The 16,305-nt window shown below is 31.7% G+C and overlaps 1 pseudogene; it reads right to left on the bottom strand.

The window, feature by feature from the left end:
* Positions 1 to 11,007: 11,007 nt before the first annotated feature.
* LOC142633073 (11-beta-hydroxysteroid dehydrogenase A-like) lies at positions 11,008 to 16,305 on the bottom strand (annotated as a pseudogene).

Raw genomic sequence — 16,305 nt, 5'->3', positions numbered from 1 at the left:
AGTATGAGGGTTTTTTTTTTTGGGGTGATATATACATGTAGTGTGATTATTTTTAGGCGAAACTACAATGTTGGTCTTTAAAATTTTACTTACTGAGCTCTTTTAGTTTTTGAAGTTTCAAATGAGCACCGTTGGTCCTTGAAGTTTTAAATGTGCATTAGTGGTCCTTCTATTAACTTCTGTTAGTTTCTTTGTCTATGTGTTTAATAAAATAACGATGTGGCAAATTTTTAAAGATGTGACAATTTTTTATCATTAAAAAAATCACACATCAGCTTGAGTCTCCCAAATCAAACCCAGTTCTATTTGGATTTTCCATTGATTTTCTTACTAACCAAACAAAACTACTACTAATATTTTGCAATCGTTGAAACTTGGCTTGCTGAATTCACCGTCGCCTACCTTCTTACTAGCTATTAGATTCACCACTGCCTGGAAAATTGTAGTACATGTCGAAAATCAAATAAAAATTGAAAACATTCTCAAGGGTTGGAGATATAACATTATAGCCATAATAATTGTTAGGTTAATGAAAGAAAAACCGCATCTCATATATTTTTCCAAAGTACATGGGTATTTTCGAGATCGGTTAGTCTGACACCCACATTTGGAAGGCATCTCCCTACCCTATATAATATATTTTCTAGTGGATGATCAAAGGGGTATCTCCATCTTTTTCTTTCATCGCATATAGTCCTATTCTTGTTATTTTTTCTTTTTAATTCAAATTGGGGTTTTGATTTTAAATCCTTTGGTTTTAGAGAGAGTGGGGGGTAGTGCTACAGCTTGGAGATGCCAGGCGGTCATTATAAGATGCAAATTGCTAAGAAAATCAATGTAAAATCTGAAAACATTTAGTAGTAGTTTTGTTTGGTTAGTAAGAAAATCAATGTATGATTCGAAATAGAACTGGGTTTGATTTGGGAGACCCAAGCTGATGTGTATTTTGATGTGTAATTCTTTAATAAAAAATTGCCACATCATTATTCTATTAGACACATAGATAAGGAAATTAACAGATGTTAATAGAAGGACCACTAACGCTCATTGTTGTAACTTTAGATACCAATAGTGCTTACTTGAAACTTTAGGGACTAAAAGTTCTCTGTAGGTAAACTTTAGAGGCCAACAATTTAGTTTCACCATATCTTTATGGATTTTGCTAATGTGTGCCCTAAGAGCACACAATAATTATTTATTTTTGGAAAAAAAATTTCTTGGAAATTGAAAAAGTAGTGACAACTTTTTCAATTCCCAAATTTTTTTTACCATAAATGGATAGCTTAATGAGTGCCCTAAGGGCACACATTAATTGGACCCTATCTTAATATATAAGGTTTGAAACTTTGAGTCAATGACGTCCCTTCTTTGGCTTTTAGTTATTTTGGAGCATTGTCCATAGTACGGCAATCTCATTTTGAGAAGATTTGCAAATTGCAACCACAAAAATAGATACTCCAAATCCCATGGAATGAATCAACTCCTATATAAGATTTGAAACTTTGAGTCAATGATGTCCCTTCTTTGGCTTTTAGTTATTTTGGAGCATTGTCCATAGTTCGGCAATCTCATCTTGAGAAGATTTGCAAAATTGCAACCACAAAAATAGATTTCGGGTGGAATGAAGGGTGATAGTTGGCTGTGAATCAACATCCATTAGGCAAGAGACTCAAGTCAAACTCTTATACTCATGCACAAATACAAAAATTATTTTTGATGAGAATCATTCATAGAATAAAATTTCAATGTAAAATCCTTAAAATGTTCATTTTAAATATAAATTTCTAAATTAATTATCAATCAAAGTGAGTAAAAAATTTCAATTGAATAAATAAAATATTCAAAGATGTGAATGATCCAAAATTTCAGCAGGCACAAGAACACATATCATAATAAAAAATGAATTTAATAAAATTAAAATACCTTCCCTATAACTACTAGTTAGACAAATCGTTTTTTAAGAGTACCATTAAATTAATTAACTCATATATTAGTGGCGGCTAGTTCTTATTTTGTAGGCTAAATGATTAAAAATATTAAATATTTATATATTGCATAGGGAAATTTTCAAAAATTTTAGAGGGCCATGCATGCAATTCCGCCCATTAGTCGATATTTGAAGGCGGTGCGGATTGGCGAGAAGAAGACGTAAGAGACATGGACAGGTAAGTGTGGGAGAGGACAAGCCATGAGTGTGTGGGCTAGCTGAATAATTAAAAAAAAACAATTTAAGTATAGTTCTTTAGGTGGCTGATTGGGGAGAAAGAGACAAGGGCTGGTAAGTGTGTGCGAGGACAAGATATGTGTGTAAGGAGATTAACAAGTGTAAAAAAAACAAAACTTATCTAGTTCTTTAAGTGCTGCTGTAAATTTTTTAATTGAGTTTAATTACATGATAGTAATTATTTACTATAAACAAATATAACATGTGCACCTATTCATAGAAAATTCTTAGGTACTCCCTATTCATATTATCTTGTTTCTACACACTCTTTGCATAGTCAATAACCCTTTGCAAACTAATTTCTTTCTTTTACATATTTATAGAGATCATTTGTATAGTTATGAGACACACAAGGCTAGCTCAACAACTTAGGAGGCCTTAAGCGAAAATTTTAAGCGGACCTTTTTTTATATTTAAATTTTCACTTTGCTTAAAATTATGATCACTTTAAAATAAAAGTTACAATTTAAGAGGAAAAAAATACTAATATCAATAATGATAAGTCCAAATCCAATATAATTTGATTTTCTTTTCTATCACTAATAATTTGTTATACCTAAAATTTATGCTAAAGATGACATTAATAATTATTCTCAATACCTAAAAATCATATGTAATAGGAACAATATATATAAAAAATAAAGAAATTGTTAACAAACTTAGAGTAGTAGTAATTAAATTTGTAGTTGTTTATCTAAAAATAAGAGCAGGACCTACAAAATAAGTATTTTTAAGTTATTAATATATAAAGGAAATAATGTAGACAATCCAATATGAGTCAACCTATTTTATCATTTTAAAAATCCTGAACAATTGAAGAGACGTGAAGGTGGGAAAGTAGTTGGTAAAAAAAAGTTTTAAATTCCTTGTGCATTTCAACTTGTGAACCTATTTTCACTTTCCTCTCTTTTTTTCTTCTATTTTTTTTTCCTTCTCCACGGTTTTTAAATTTGCTCATCTCTATTTTTTTTACTCCCATTTGGAATTGTTCTTATACACACTTTTTTTTTCTTTAATTTACCAGTGCCTTATCTTTTATTTTTCCAATCATACATGGCTACATCAATATAGCTTCTCCCTTCTCTCTCTTCCTCACTCTCTCTTCTTAGTGTATGTTTGGATGGGGCTGAAACGCCCAGCGTCTGCGTTTCAGCCCCAAATTTTTTTTTTTTGGATGCGCTGTTCTCACTGTTCATTGACCATAAACAGTGATTTTAAGCCAATGAACAGTGATTTGTACATATTACAAAATTATTTTGCTTCAATATTTTTCAGTTTTCAGCTGTATCTAAACGGTAATGTTAAGTTTCACTCACAAAAACAATAAAAATGTTGTGTTTTTCAGTTTTCAACTGTATCCAAACGGTGATGTTAAGTTTCACTCACAAAAACAATAAAAATGTTATGTTTTTTACAAAAAAAAAAATCTTGCACTCCTTTCTTCTTCTTCTTCTCTCTCTCTCTCTCTCTTTTTTTTCCTGTCAAAAGATTTTGCAAAAAGTATTCATCTTATTGTTATTTTCAAACCTGGACCGCTCAATAAACTGTAAAAAAGAATGATCAAGATTTTTGAAATTAAACTGAAATTAAATTAAAGTTGAACTGTGATAACATTATAATTAATTGAAAATATAAATAAATATATTAAATTAGTACAAATAAAAAAATTAATTAAAATAGTTTAATTAAATATAGAGAGATATATTTCTTTATATAATATTGGTCAAAATCTATATAATTTTTAAGATTTTTTTCTTTGAAAAAAATAAATTTTAAGATATGTCAATATCAAACCCAAATCTATACCTAATAATAATAATAATAAAAATTTTAGAATATTATAATTATAACGTGAACCTAAAAATAATGAAAAAGAAAAGAAAAAGAAGAAGAACTCGTTGACCAAAAAAGAACATGACAGATGATATATGCATATATCATTATCACGTGGGGGAGGGACCGAGAATTGAAATGAATTATAGTCTGACACTTTCAACTCCCACCGTTCAATTTTCCACTCTCCTTTATCATTGCTAAGGCTAGTCACATGCTTGGGCTCATAAAACTAAAACTCAGTACAAAAGCAAGCAAAAACAAAAACAAAAACAAACAAACACACTAAGCAAAAAAACAAACAAACAAACAAAGCAAAAGACAAGCTAGTCATGTAGAGGTAAGGACGAAACAAAAAAGGGTAAGGATTGAAGAAGAACGCTACCTGCTGTAAGGATTGAATTCTTCGTTTATTCAAATTTGATTTATGCTTTCTTCTTCTTCTTCTTCTTCATTGTTTTCTTCTTCCTCAACTTTGAAACAAAACCATCAACATTTGACAGATTTCACGGTGTTTGATGCTTCAACAATGGTGATAAGGTGTTATGAGCCTGTAAAATAACTTTTTTTATATAAAATAAAAATCGTCCCTTTTTTTTTTCGTAGAATAGATCCTTTGTCATCCTTCTCTAACAGAACTACTCTTTTCTAAAATGATCTAAGTATGAACATATTGGGCATTTCAAGGGCAGAAATAATCTTTCACGTCTTTTTTTAAAAAAATTCAATGCATTTAGAAAATAGTTTGGGTTTAAGATGGGTGTAATTTGGCAATTTCTTTTCGTGGAGTTTTTCCCATACTTTAGAAAATAGAATCAATTAATTTTTTTTAAAAAGTAATTTTCACTTACTCCTTTGAGTTTATAATACAAATACTGTTGTACTACGTTAATCTGTACCCAATTTTTATTTACCATACATTTGAGGAAAGGTATCTGACCTTTAAACTTGTTTTGGCTTCGTTGGCTGGTGTTACAAAAAAGATAAGTCTGCTGCAAATGATAAATTTCGGAGAGGAGAGAATGAGGGAAAAAGAGCGTACAAAGAGAAGGATATAAAAAAGAAGTGATGTTTTATTTATAATTACTGCTCCAAGAAGAGACTGAATGTTGTGTCTCTTTGTAGCAATAGGCATTTATTTATTTATTTATGGTGAACGTTTCAGTTTTACGGTGCAACTAAACAACAGCGGTTGTAAAAAATAATACTGAAACAGTTTGTTTGAGTGTCAAACGGAAAGGTTTTTTGTTTTTTTTTTTGTTTTTTTTGAGTTTTTAATTGTAAACATGACATAAATTTATGTAACCACATCATCGCAAGTTAAATGATCCGGCTATTAGTTATTATATAAATTAAATAAAATTTATTGAATTTTTTATTTTTTTATTTAAAATTTATTTTTCTTACTTTTTGAGATGCAAAATTACTGATTAAGTTTTTGTATTTAAGTTCTTCTAACATTTTTTTTTTTCAATTGATAATATGGCAAATTCACTTAATTTTTCTTGTAACATAATAAACCTTAAATAAGATTTTATTAATTTTAGTTTTGAAAAGCTTCTTTCTGCATATGCAACCGTAACATGTACTGTTAGTAATATTCTATAAGTAATATATTCATTTAGAAAAGAATCTAACCTTTTTAATTAAATACTTCCTCCGTTCCATTTAGGTTGTTCTGTTTGAAAAGTCAAATTTTTTAAGGGAACATCATTTATTGTCTTGTTTAATTTTTAAAAATGTATTAGTTTTCAAAACTACCCTTAAATAAATTTATCAAAAAATTGAATTTCTTTTCAAATGGAGTAGTTTTGAAAATTAAATAGGGGTATAATAGGAACATTAGTAAATTAATGACTTATTATTAGAAACATGACAATATTTTAAGACATCTCAAAATGAAATAGAGGACAAACTAAATAGTACGGAGGGAGTAATTAAGTACATTAATTGGAGTGTTTTCATATATTTGAATAATTAAGTACAATAAATATTATTACTATAATACAAATGAAGTGATATAATATATATCAAATTATTAATAGATATGATAATTTATAATAATTAATAAAGAGAAAAGTACCGGTCTAAAAGATACTCTGTACAGTGCAGTGGGTGTGTGCCTATGCTATGAGTATACAGTGAGATTGAGTGTAGGCTATGGGTTAGTGTGTGCGAGCTAGTTGGCCAGCTGTGAGCTGCGGTGTGGCCATGACTTCTGTGTAGTGCTAGTGTGCTGTCTAGTCATCGCTATCAACTGTGTGTGTAGTGGCAATTTGAATATTAAAAAAAAAATTTTAAAATAGTGATACAATGGGACCTTTTTGATGCATTCTATTGACCAATAAAAAGATTAACAAAAAATAGTGTGTGCAAATTTTTTTTTAACAAGTGAGGACATTCTTTTATTTGGGAGCTTGAGGTAATTGCATCAGTTGTATTTATAGTTAGTCCACCCTAGAGACACAGATAATATACATAATATAAAGTTCTTACAAAGAGTGTCTTTGTTTTTTCCCTCCCTTAATTTGAAGACACAAAAAAAAAAAAAAAAGAGGGGTACTACACACAAGTTACAACCTATTAGCACACAGATGATAAAACACACATAAGTAAAGAGATTGATATCACATAACTAGCTTTAAGCGTTTAACCTCAAAGAACATAAAACAACCTTCATTTTAGTCAGTCTTAATCTCAGGGTTGTCAATTGTAGATGGATAAATGACGTTCTTGACACCCGAGAGATCCAATATCATGCTGGGCACTTCCTTGTGTGAAGTCCCTAGCCTATTGATGTGCATCAATCGATTACTCCACTCGATCACCTCGGGAAAAACACCTTCCAGAAAATAGGTGACCCGTGACCCTGAACCAAGCTGGCTCTGTCAAGTGCCTCTTTCCTTTTATTTGGGGGCCTTTGCACACCCTCGTATTGTCCCAACTGGAATCGTGCTTACTTGTACCTACTCATAAAGCATTGCCAATTATTCAGATGGCATGGTATTGATAAAGCATTGAGCACATGTAGAAACCTGCACTGATATTGGGGTTAGGTTCAATATATTCGTAATGTAATTTTTGTCAATATTACATCATTTTGGATGATGTTTTTTTGACAAGTACAATATTGGATGAATTACATTGCCTTTTATGCTCTCAAAGTAAGAAAATATTAAGATGATCAAGTTTCAATTACTCTTTCCTCCATAAAATGTTTAAACTAATTTTTCTTTTATAAATTTAAAATTATACACAACATAGTAAACATATAAGCTTATTGACTGAATAGGAAATAACTTCTGATTAATATGAAATTTGGGCAAACGGGTTAAGAACAATAAAAAGTATATAATGCTGAGATTTTGAAAATACAACTCTAAGCTATCAAGTAGTGTAATATTAACCGAAAAAACAAAACTACATGTACAGATAGAACTTTATCCTATCACCTAAGAAGGGTATGCTAATTATGTGACATGGTGAGAGAGGAATAAGTAATAAAGCCAATAACTTAGATCTCTCAAGTCTTTTATCAACTTCCATTTTGCCTTCCTTCAATAAGACACTACAAAAAAATCGTCCTGTTCCAACGTTGGGTCATTCCAGACTCTACAAAACCAGGTGTTGCAATTGTTATTTTGATCTCAGGCCCAACCTCAACCCGCAATGTCTCGAAGAAGCTTATTATTGCTTCACTGCTTGCCTGAGGTGACAAAGTATAAGAATCCATCTCTAATAGAAAATTATTGGGAACCGTATATCATATTACTTACATTGTAGAAACTCGAGCCAAGTTAAACTTTAAAATTTCAGGCACGTTTATTTAACTTTATTTTGAATATGAGATCATCAAATGAGATTAAATATTTAAACTTGATTAAATTATTATGATCCCATATAGAAAACCATAACATTTTTTTTAATCCTCTAAAAAGCTATGAATTTTTACTACTAATGGATAGTTTATATTATCAATAAACTATAAATTAGTCCTATAAAAAATTATAAATTATAATTTGATATTATATCCCATTTAAAAATTTATACAATTCAATCTCAATTCTATATAAGTATTTTTTTAGACAAGTACACATAAAAAAAAAAAATTATATATAGTTATATAGTGTCTCATTTTTACGAGCTTGATCACAAACACATTATTATGTTTCAGCTTGATTTGTTTAATAGTCGCGTTTTAACTGGGTTTGAGTTTGACTTGTTTATTAAACAAACAAACATAAACAAGCATTCTCTTGAGTTGAGTTTGAGCTGTTTATAAATTGTTTGGTTCATTTATAGTCCTAGGTGCAAGGAAGTTAATTTCATACCGTCCTGCTGGTACCGTTGGTATTTGCCATACCGATGCTTAGGCCGGTACAGAAATGCTCTTGTTTCGTTTCGGTTTAAATACCGGCTGTACTGGAACCATTTCGGACATACTGGGATAAATATCGGGTTTCGGTTGGAAAATAGATACCAGTCAAAACAAAAAAACTAAGAAAACCCCCTAATTTCAAGATCCACCTCCTCACTCTTACCTTAGTTTTTCCTCCTCTTCTTTGTATTTGTCTTTGCTTTGCATTTCTTCTTCTTTTTCTTCGTTTTGCCGTACTCTGTTTCTACAGCCCCTTCATCTTCTTCATTTATTTCTCAATGTGTGTCTATCTCTCTTTTTTGTTTTGGTACACTCACTTGAAAGTAGAAACTAAGTAGTCAATTAAGAAGCAAGTGACAAGACTTCAAAGCAAAACGTGTGGAGGTGAAAAAAAGAACGAAAAAAAACTTATAATCAAAGACTAATGGGCTACAACTGTAAGCAAAATGTGTGGAGGTGAAAAAAAGGATGAAAAAGAATGAAATCCTAATGAGTTATGACTTACAATAGTTGATTGGGTGGGTTTAAGACTTGGAAACTCTACGTATTTCAAAAAAAAAATTATCGGTTAACGTAAATCATTTCAATTTTTTTATAGGTTCAATTTTTTTTTTTTTGCTAAAAAGTATTCCAATCTATCAATTCTATCCGTTAGTCTTTAAATATTTATGAGCTTTTAATATATCAATTATTAAGGGAGAGAGAGTAGTGAGTTAAGGAGAATAAAAGAGGGCTAAAAAAAAGATATTGACAAGTTAGAAGAGATATGAGTAAAAAAAATATTAATATTTGTTTTAGTAACTTATTATAATTTTTAAAATATATATGTAGCGGTAAGTCCGAAACGGTATATTGGTATTGACCGGTACCGAAATATTTCGTTTCTCTGGGCTAACTGGTACAACCTTCAGTACGAGATTGACTCCCTTGCCTAGGTGTCCTAGCCTTTGGTTGAACCATTCTACTCCTTACCCATTAGACAACTTCGAAACCTTGAGAATCTATAGTGTGGTCTACGGTGTATTAAACTTGGGACATTTAGGTTTGTGTCACACCCAAATGAGCCAACCACCTAGATATCCTCGTGGAGGTATACGTAAGGAGTCAATTTCGTATCAAAGACCATACCGGCTTAATTATAGAAATAATCTTTTAATACCGGTTGATATTGGTATATCATTTTGAGGTTACCGTCAATATTACGAGCATTTAAGTTTTAATAAAAAAACAAAATAATATTTATATGGCCAATCAACCAAATACTATTGTATAAATTTAATCCCATATCATAGCCCAGCCCATTACCCAAGATCAAAAAATTTTCCCTATTTGTTTTGTCCTCTTGTTTGGCCCGCTCCACATTAGCTTAGACTTAACAAAGGATTATATATATACACACCGTTGTCAACGTAAACAGTCAAGCCAAATCACGTTTTTTTTCCTAGTTTTCTTTCTCTTCTCTTTCACTGACAATATCAACAATATCAACAACAATTTTTACAGATATAAATAAAATACTACTAGTAATTAAACACTTAAAATAAAAAAATTATGATCATAACTGATACTATATCAAAAGATACTGTCGAAGAACCCAAATTATATAATATAAATAGCCCATATAAAATGTCTACAAAGATTAGATGGTGTGACATTGATACAAATCTTGCCAATTCCTGAAAAGCTCCAGTGATGAGTACTATACTTTGCCAGACACTACTTTCTCACTATATATGGACCTTTTGAAGAAAGAAAGAAACTTGAGTAAAAGAAATGGTGGCATAAAAAAAGGGAATGCAATGAGCATCAAGAGAGGCACTGCAATGTTCAAGAACTTTGTGTAGCAAATCCATAGCTTTGCTGTGATGAACAGAGAGTGGCAAGAGAGAAATTCGAAGATATGAGGATGGTCTTATCTTTGTCATGGTGTTCCATATTTGAGCCTTAAATTTTCTGCCCCTTAATAAATTGAGGTGCACAAGGGAGGAGGGGACTAGTAGTACTAGCTAGAAGTAGATAGAGCTGCCAAAACTTCTTTAAACTCCATAAAGGCTTACCTATATTACCAACGGAGTGGGGTATTAGGGTTAAAGAGGATCAATGATATTGACATATCTTTGGATAGCAAAGGATGAAAGACAAGATAAAAATTGACATCCTTCAAAATTTTCAGAGACAAAATTACTAATTTTTAAATTTTAGGAAGGAAAAAAAAAAATTTCAACAAAAGATTTATGTAATTATTTTGCAGGGAAAAAAAACAGCATGAAGCCTATCTATGGGAATAAAAAGTTGTTTATAAACTTTATTCAAACTCCAAATAGAACAATTAGGTTTAAGGAATTTATAGTGAAATGATATGGTTGGTATAGTCTAACTGTCAACAACCAACAACTCATCTAATTTGGTGTGATGACTTCCAACAACGTTATGTACTTCATGCTCAGGTATTTATTTAATATATCAAAATGATATTTTAATTTTGAGCTGAAAATTTATACCAAAAAAAGAAAGAAAGAAAAAGAAATTCTGATCAGAACATAATCCTAAATCACTTTATATAGTACAATATAGTTTTTATTTGCACAAATAATAATAAAGCCTTCCAGTCTAAATCATAGCGAGATCTCCATTAATTCCACTTAGAATTTATTGGCTTAAAACACTAATGTTTCAGCTAGCGGTCCTTGTTTTGATGAGTGCATGGGCGTTTGACTAACATTGAGTGCAAACACCACTCAAAAACTTCAGGACATAAGACCCTCATCCAAAATCCCACCCTCATCCAAGATGGCTTAGTCAAGTACATGTCTCCTTTGCAAGTGCTGTCCACAATTGCTTTGGCACACCATTCTGTTGACTCGACTGGCATCCAAGGCATTTAAATCTAAAGCAAATATCACCATTCCTTCATTTTTTGTTTTGAGAGAATTGAAATGTACATGATGGTTAAGTTATAAGTGGAAATTACATATAATATAAGTTCTTCCCTCTTTAGTCTTTACATAACAAAAAAAATATTTGAATGATGTTAAAAATATTATAGATTTTGTGGGCACCAAAAACCCCTCTGGTAATCGTATTTGGGCCCCAATTTATTTATATGTGAGCTATCTCACGATTCTATAGGTTAGGTATCAAACTCTTCCTGGTTTAGGCTTGCTCAAAGTATGTTTTATTGTATAGTTGGAATCAAGTGATTGCAAAAATTAGTAGGAAAATTCTGCAAGGCTCGATCAATCGAAAATTAGATTCAATCTATTGAGAATCGTGTAGATTGTTTTTTTTCTGCAGAATTTCCAACTCAGCCCAAGCCCATTTGTCGTGTAGGGTTTTATGTTTTACTTCTCATATAAAAAGAAAAACCCTAGCTATGTTTTAGAGGCTTTTGATATGCTATGTGTTTGAATCTCTTGTGAGATCTAGACGTGTTTACCTTCATACACACTTAAGGTTATGAAGATCAAGATTGAGGTCAAGAGCTTGGTGATCGTTTCAGTTGCTGTACAAATAACATTCAAGAAGATCAAGATTCACAAGTAGGAGAAATTGTGGTTGCAATGGATCAAAGAAAGAAGTAGTTCGTGGACTCAGAGCTATCAGGTGGTCGTGGTAGTAAGTTTTCTACTCGAGGTAGCAAAAGGATGTTAGTGGTCTAAGTTCTATTGTATAAATTTTAATTCTTTCATAGTGGATCTATTTTACCTTGAGGATAGCTAGGTTAAATCCTCCCTACGTTTTTTACCTGTTTCGTTTTCCTGCGTCATCACATTTTTGTGTTTTTTATATTTTCCGCTTTATATTTGTTTTACACATATTGGTTTACCTTGTGTTAATTAACAAACTTGTTAATCAACTTGGCTTAATAATTAGGTATTGGGAGCATTCTCTATTTGGGGCCTTAGGCAATTTCATCAATTGCATCTATAATGGAGCCTGCCCTAGACACACAGATAATATACATAATATAAAGTTCTTACAAAGAGTGTCTTTGTTTTTTCCCTCCCTTAATTTGAAGACACAAAAAGAAATAGGTGACTCGTGACCCTGAACCAAGCTGGCTTTGTCAAGTACCTCTCTCCCTTGCAAGCACCATTCACTTTTGCCTCTGCACACCCTCGTACTTTCCCAACTGGAATCGTGGTTACTTGTACCTACTCATAAAGCATTGCCAATTATATAGATGGCGTGGTTAGATAAAGCATTGAGCACATGTAGATGTAGAGCAGCGGGAGCATACTGATGCATCTACTACTGATGGCAGCAACAGTAGCAACACGATGATGTAGCTAGCACTGACGCCTGATGCAGCTAGCATTGATGTCACTGGTGCCTGATGAAGTGAGCTTGTGTAACAATGTCATTTGACTCCAGTTATTCAGTGTTAAGTCATTAAGCCATGAAACACATCGTATCACTTAAAGGGAAGTGTAAAACGTAGCGTTGAAGGATGAGGCAGTTAGTTAGGATTCTATTTACTATTAAGCACGTGTGATTAAGCTATTAAGTTTGTTATAACATAATTTAGATTGTTAAGCTCTCTCTCTCTCTCTCTCTCTCTCTCTCTCTCTCTCTCTCTCTCTCTATGTATATAATCAAAACCAATTCTCATAATGTAATTCATTCAGTTAGTTCTATGCAAAATATCAAAGTATTCTTTACAATATTCTCTCAATTCTTTAGATCAGTTTCTCACTTGTTCAGTAGAAACCTACACCAATATTTGTGCTTACTTGTACCTGCTCATAAAGCATTGCCAATTATTCAAATGGCATGGTATAGATAAAGCATTGAGCACATATAGAAACTTGCACCAATATTTGGGTTAGGTTCAATATATTCCTAATGTAATTTTTGTCAATATTACATCATTTTGGATGATGTTTTTTGACAAGTACAACATTGGATAAATTACATCACCTTTTATACTCTTAAAGTAAGAAATATTAAGATGATCAAGTTTCAATTAAGCTTTCCTCCATAAAATGTTTAAATTAAAAAAAAAAATTTAAATTCTACACAACATATTGAACATACAAGTTTATTGATTGAATAGTAATAAATAACTTTCGATTAATATGAAATTTGGGCAAATAGGTTAAGAACAATAAAAAGTATATAATGCTGAGATTTTGAAAATACTAGTCCAAGTTAAGTTATCAAATAGTGTAATATTAACCAAAAAAAAAAAACTACATGTATAGATAGAACTTTTTCCTGTCACTAAGAAGGGTATGCTAATTGTGTGACATGGTGAGAAGGGAATAAGTAATAAAGCCAATAACTTATATCTATCAAGTCTTTTATCAACTTCCATTTTTCCTTCCTTCAAGAAGAACTTGCCTTGGGTCATTTCAGACTCTATGAAACTAGGTGTCACAACTGTGATTTTGATCTCAGGCCCAACCTCAACCCCCAATGTCTCGAAGAAGCTTACTATTAATGCTGCACTCCCTGTAAGAATCCATCTCTAATAGAAAATTATTGGGAACCGTATATCATATTACTTACATTGTAGAAACTCATCCTAGGTGCAGGCAACCATGAAAAAGCTACCACTTATTACTCGACCATTGTTCAACAAATGATCCACTGTTGGATAAAGATTAAAGACCACAAATTGGACTTCATAACATATTAATTCCAAATTAATAATTCCACAAAAGCCAAAGAAAAAAGAAAACACATCATAAACTTACATCGCCCAAAATGTTTAATTGTTTCATAAACAAGCCGCTTACATTCTTCAACCTTGGAAACATCTGCACGTACCTTGGGGATCCTAGTTCTTGGGCTTTATCTTCCATAGTTGGAAGATGATCATCTCTTATGTCAACAAGGGCTAAATGAGCACCTCTCCTATCATACTTGTAAGCAACATGCTACAAACTTACAAAATAAATTTCATGTGAAAATGTTGTGGTATTTATATGTTCCTTTTTTTTTGGAAGCTTATGGTATGCTTTGATTACAACCATCCATTTATTTTTTGGGATAAGGAAGTGTTGCATCCCTGAATGTTAAAAGTTTAGGTATGTTTGTTTAATTTTATTTTGAATACAAGATCATCAAACAAGATTACATATCTAAACTTGATTAATTTTTTTGTCAAACAAGCTCGAGTTTGTTCATGAGTTACTTGATTAAATTATTATGTTCCCATATCTAGAAAACCATAACAAAGTTTTTAATCCTCTAAAATACTATGAATTTTTAATACTAATGGATAATTAATATCATCAGTAAACTATAAATTATTCCTATAAAAAATTATAAATTATAAATTGATATTATATCCAATTTACAAATTTACACAATTCAATCTCAATTCTATACAAGTATTTTTTTAGACAAGTGCACATATAAATAATATTATATATAGTTATAAAGTGTCTTAGTTTTACGAGCTTAATCAAAAACACTTTATTATATTTCAGCTTGGTTTGTGTAATAGTCAAGTTTAAGATGGAATTTGAACTTGTTATTAAACCAACAAACATAAACAAGCATTCTCTTGAATTAAGCTCGAGCTGTTTATAAATTGCTTGGTTCATTTATAGTCCTAGGTGTCCTAGCCTTTGGTTGAACCATTACACTCCTTGCCGGCGAAAATGGGCAAATGCCCATTTCGCACAAAAAAAAGGGCAAATGCCCCATTTTGCAAACTAATTAGGGAAATGTCCCTCTTTTGAAACTCGATTTTCTCAAAATCGAGTTCCAAAAAAAAAAAATTCTGGAGCCCTATATCGACGTTTGAAGGACCTATATCGGCGTTTTGTAACTCGACCTCCATGAAATTGAGTTACACGCAAGTTTTTTTTTTTTTTAACCTATACTCGACTTCATGGAGCTTGAGTTACAAAACTCCGCTATAGGTCCTTAAAAACGTCATTATAGGCTCCTTAAAACGTCGCTATAAGGCTTAACTCGATTTTGAGAAAATCGAGTTTCAAAAGAGGAGCATTTCTCTAATTAGTTTGGGAAAGAGAGCAACATGCTAATTTTTTTTCGTGAAAAGGGCAAAAGCCCATTTTGGCCCACTCCTTGCCAATTAGAAAACTTCGAAACCTTGAGAATCTATAGCGTGGTCTGTGGTGGATTAAACCTGGGACATCTAGGTTTACGTCATACCCCAAACCTGGAGTTTGAATTGTTTATTAAACAAACAAACATAAATAAGCATTCTCTTGAATTAAGCTTGAGCTGTTTATAAATTGCTTGGTTCATATCACGAAAGGAATGGAAGAAAACTGTATATTTCATTAATTAGCAAAGAAAAGAGTACAAAACCTTATATACAATAAGCAAAGCAAAACTAACCAACTGCTACTAACAGTATAGAAAACTAACTCTACGCGTGTGTATACATTGTTAACTAATACTCTCACGTGTTATCACTTAAAAGAATTAAGTCAGCTACTAAACTACAAGCCGTATATATAGTATAAAACTATCTTATGTCATTTATGCAGTGTTTGTTGTTCTAATCAAGCTCCACTGCTCTTATTTGCTCTGCTCTTGCTACTTCCTTGTGCTCATTACTGTTTGCACTCTGATACTCCCCCTCAAGAGTAGATGGTGTGTGTATGTTTATTATTACCATCTTGTAACCCAATGCTTTGGTAAGCATGTCTACTAATTGACAATGAGTCCTAACATGATTTAGCTTAATAACCCTTTCCAAAACCTTGTTCTGGTCCATATGATAGTCTATTTCAATGTGCTTTGTCCTCTTATGGAAGACTGGATTGGATTCAATGTGAAATGCTGCTTGACTGTCACAAAACAGCAAGGCCTCTCTATCATGTTTAACCCCAATATCTTTGCGAAAGTATAAAATCCATACAATCTCACATGTTGCAACTGCCAT

Source organism: Castanea sativa, chromosome 4 (assembly GCF_040712315.1).
Source record: "Castanea sativa cultivar Marrone di Chiusa Pesio chromosome 4, ASM4071231v1".
NCBI lineage: Eukaryota > Viridiplantae > Streptophyta > Magnoliopsida > Fagales > Fagaceae > Castanea > Castanea sativa.
This window is presented reverse-complemented; position numbering and strand designations above follow the sequence as displayed.